Raw genomic sequence first — 4,131 nt, forward strand, 5'->3', positions numbered from 1 at the left:
CACACACCATTATGTTCCATTGTGCAAGATGCCGATTATGACCGGCTTTATCCTTGTCATCTATCTTATTTGGGATCATTTAGGTAGCCACATGTTACAAAGGAACAGCGGTCTGCCCTGTTATTATGTGTGTTTGAGTCCCCTGCCTCCTGTAATGAGAACACGATCACAGAGGAGAATTAATCTCTCTGAAGACTGATTCTCTGGTTCAAGGCCTCGCTACATGTGCAGTTTAGAGGAAATTGGTGTTGTTTTGTTCCTTTCCATCAGCACTGCATTCCAGGTTTAGAATATTAATGTCAACGCTCGTCGCTCCACGCTGTGCATTCGCGCCGTCATTTATTTACTGAACATTTCTCGGTAATAAAAAAAGAGAACGAAATGACTCTTTTCATCAACTGACTGACATGAGTTTAGGAGCCACATGCAGTCTAATTTGATCTTCAGTGGGACGTGCCAGTCAAATGAACAGAATCAAAAGCCGTCATTTTATTTACTCTCTTCTTGCAAATCCTGAAACAGTTGAAATTTATAAAGAAAAATAAGTGGTTTTTTTTTTTTCACAATTATTTTATAATTGCGTTTTATCCCATTTACATGGAGACAGAGTCAGAGTGTTGTCAGAAATGTCCACAGTGGAACACAATGGACACCTAAAACACAACAGAATCTTTGTGTTTTCACTTGATAACGTCGTATAAAAGGGTCCTGAGTTCATCGACATCAGAAATGTCAAAGAACATGACGATACGACACATCTGCTTGTGTTTTCACCAATCAATGTCTTCATTTGAGATAATCAAGGGGGGGAAAAATGTTTTGTCAACCACGGGTGTAAAGCATCAAAACATTTGTTTTGTTAGTCGCTCACATGAAAGACGATTTGTTTTATGGATAAAAACGGAGTCTGTTTCTCTCTTGCATTCTCATTTCTTCTCACTGATTTGAGAAACGTCGTCGCTGTGCAGCCAAAGCTCCGATTTTTATCGGTCACAAGTGTGTTGTGTCGTAATGGACGTTAACTGTTTATAACCCAGGGAGCAGCAGCTCCTCTGTCAGTGCAAATACAGGCCAGTTTTAATCTTTCCGTGTCGACAGTATGTACATTTTGGCTTGTGGACACAGTCAGTGTGCAACTGTTTAGCACTGAGAATGTTTATGGGGCGATGAATGGGTGTAATGTGGCTGTGAAGCAGATTCAAAAGGGCTTAACTGGATTACACCTCATTTCAAGGATGCTTAAGGTAAGATTAAAACAGATATGTGGTAAGTGAGGAAAAATACAAAATCAAATAGATGGAATTTCTCTCAGTGGTCTCGTAAGCCACTTGCTCATGCATGGCTGTCCTGTTTCTGTTTGTGGGCTGAGACTCGGAGTCAAAAATAATGGAAGACGATATGTAGATTTTTGATGTAATCAAGAAAAAAACAAAACCCAAAACAAAACACAGGTTTCAAACAGTTTTGCTCCACTGGACCGTCACAATTCAGCATTAATGCCCTTTCTTATCTTATGCTACAAATCCCCAGAGCTGGAACATTAGAACTCTCTAATCACACACACTGGCACACACCCTGTGTGTCTCTCTCTGTGTGTGTGTGAGCACATACACTCACAGCAAACCACACACTTCTCATACGATCTGAAAATATAATGAGTTTAATACCACTGCTATTACGGTCAACTAATGTTTCCTAATTATTCCTCTCTTTGGACGAGCTGTCAATAAACAAGCATGGGACGCTTGGAGGATGTGTCTAGCAGACTGTAATGATTCCTCTGTGCCTGCAGCAGCAGCAGCAGCAGCAGCAGCCTCGGGCCTCTAAAAATGCTCACGACTGTGTTTTATCTTCTCCATCAGAGCAGCGGCGTTGGCGCTCCACTGAGCGCTTGTCCAGGTTTTTCTACGTGTCAGGGCCTAATGGAAGTGGTGGTTTCAGAGAGGGAGGTTTATGACGTGCCCGATTACCCATCTCTCCTCCATCCTTCCATCCTTCCATCCATCCATCCATCCACCCACCTCCCCAAATTCACTCCATCTCCTCCCCACATCCCTCTGCCAGCGCTGCAGCCCGGCGGATAACCGAGCCTGGATTAGCAGTGACATCACGCTGGAGAGATGGCTGAGCCCCCCCCGTGTGAAGAAGGGCGAGCGCGTCGGCTTGTGTGTGTCAGATGGGTGTGAGTGTTGTGTGTGTGTTGGAGACTGATTAGACGGCGAGGGTGGTGGCGAGAAGGGGAGGGAGGATTAGAGAGCCATCCGAGAGTTGGTTAGGTGCTGACACCACTCCACCTCACCAAGGGCTCAATTTACTGAGGGATCAGACTCATTTATGGTGGGCTGGGATTATTATCAGTTCAATAGGGCAATTTCTTTATTACAGTCACCTCTCAACCTGAGAAATATGAACACTTGTGAGACGCTCGCAGCCTTGGGGAGCTTGTTTAGGCTTCAAGAGTTTGTGCATCAGCAAGCGTGATCATTTTCAAGAAGAGGAAATTCGAAGAACTAGTGTCGTTTTTTTTTTTAAAAAGCTCCTAATTGGACGGGCTTTGTTTGAATTTGGGTTCACCTTGCATGGCAACACTCAGCTGTCTCGAAATATTTAACCCTTTAATCAGCTTCGCTCATGTGGTTTCTCTGACAACACAGTCCACTGAGGAATCATCTGCAGAAACAGAGCAATAGGGAGGGATCAGGTACTGAGAGGAGGGAACAAGACACAGGTGGAGGTTGTTGTGCAATATTTACGTACAAAGTGGGGGAAAAAATGTTTTACTTGTTCAGTTAATGCTCCTTTGTTGGACAAATCAACTCTTGTGAAGAAACGGTATGAATCTTCTTCATTTTCCACTGGCGGCATTAATATTTGGTACCCGCATTAGAGCGTCCGAGTCGAGGGTCATGCTCAGGGGGTTTGAACCTGCAAACTCTTTATGTAACATTCATTTAAATCTTTTTGACTGTGAAAACCAAATAGAAATCAAAAGGACATCAAGGGCATAGTAGGTCAATATGCTTCAAATTACTTACGGCCTTGAGTTTTGTTTATGTATACCTAATTACATTTTTACACAACTGATATTGTAACCGAAACACTTGAATCAGCTCTTATGAAGGCTTTTAGATTTTAGCTCCATGTATATGACTTTAGAGGTCATATTTTGTTTTGTGCTTTTCGGATTTGGGAATAACTGCAGGGAAATGATCTGACTTGACATGTGTTAAATCAGCCTGGATCGCCTCGGGCTCCATTCCACCCAAAGATAGAATAAATATATAAATGTTAGTCAGTATGGATCCCATCTACCTTTTACTTAAAATGATGTTGGTGTAAAAAAATCTGGAAAATAAATATAAAGCCCAGAAAATAATGCACATTTATATGTCTCAGTCATTGTTCATATAGTATTTTTCTTTTGAACACCTCGTATCTTCAATTAATCTGTGTAACTGGAAAGTAACATCACTCCAACATTATTAAACATGTCTCTGCTTCATTTAATATATTCATCACTTTTCCTTCTCATTCTATTCAGACTATAATGCCCCGAATAATTGAGATTATATATATATATATATATATGTATGTTTTTTTTTTTTTTTTTTACAGGCAACAACTTCCACAACGTATACAAGTACATTTAATTAAATAATGACTAATAAAACACAATAAACCACCTCAACCTAACCCTTCTGCAGGTGAAAAAATAAACCCACTGCTCCACATTGTGTGGCCCATATTCCCTTATTAATCTGTCCAATAGAACTTCAAAACAAAGCTATGATTGTTTTGTAGTGTTTAGATTTTGTCTGACAAAGAGAGATGATTTCTATCAATATTTCAAACAGAAATATTTTTTCATTCAAGCGGTTTTTAAAATTGAAGATATATTTTCAATATTTGTTTATGGAGGAACATGATATTATTTTAGTATATTATTTGTCATTGTTTTATTGCCCTACAAAAGGGACAAACTTGTAAAAGTCATGCTGACGCCTCCGCTGTGCTCAGTCTTATACATAAAGTATCGCGAGATTTACGCGTCATCGCGCTGCCGGTTATTACTTCCGGTAGACAAACGCCTCCTCTCTCCAAGCTTGCAGGAATAAAACCGGAGTCTTTTAC

The sequence above is a fragment of the Blennius ocellaris genome (genome assembly GCF_963422515.1).
Source record: "Blennius ocellaris genome assembly, chromosome: 17".
Lineage (NCBI taxonomy): Eukaryota > Metazoa > Chordata > Actinopteri > Blenniiformes > Blenniidae > Blennius > Blennius ocellaris.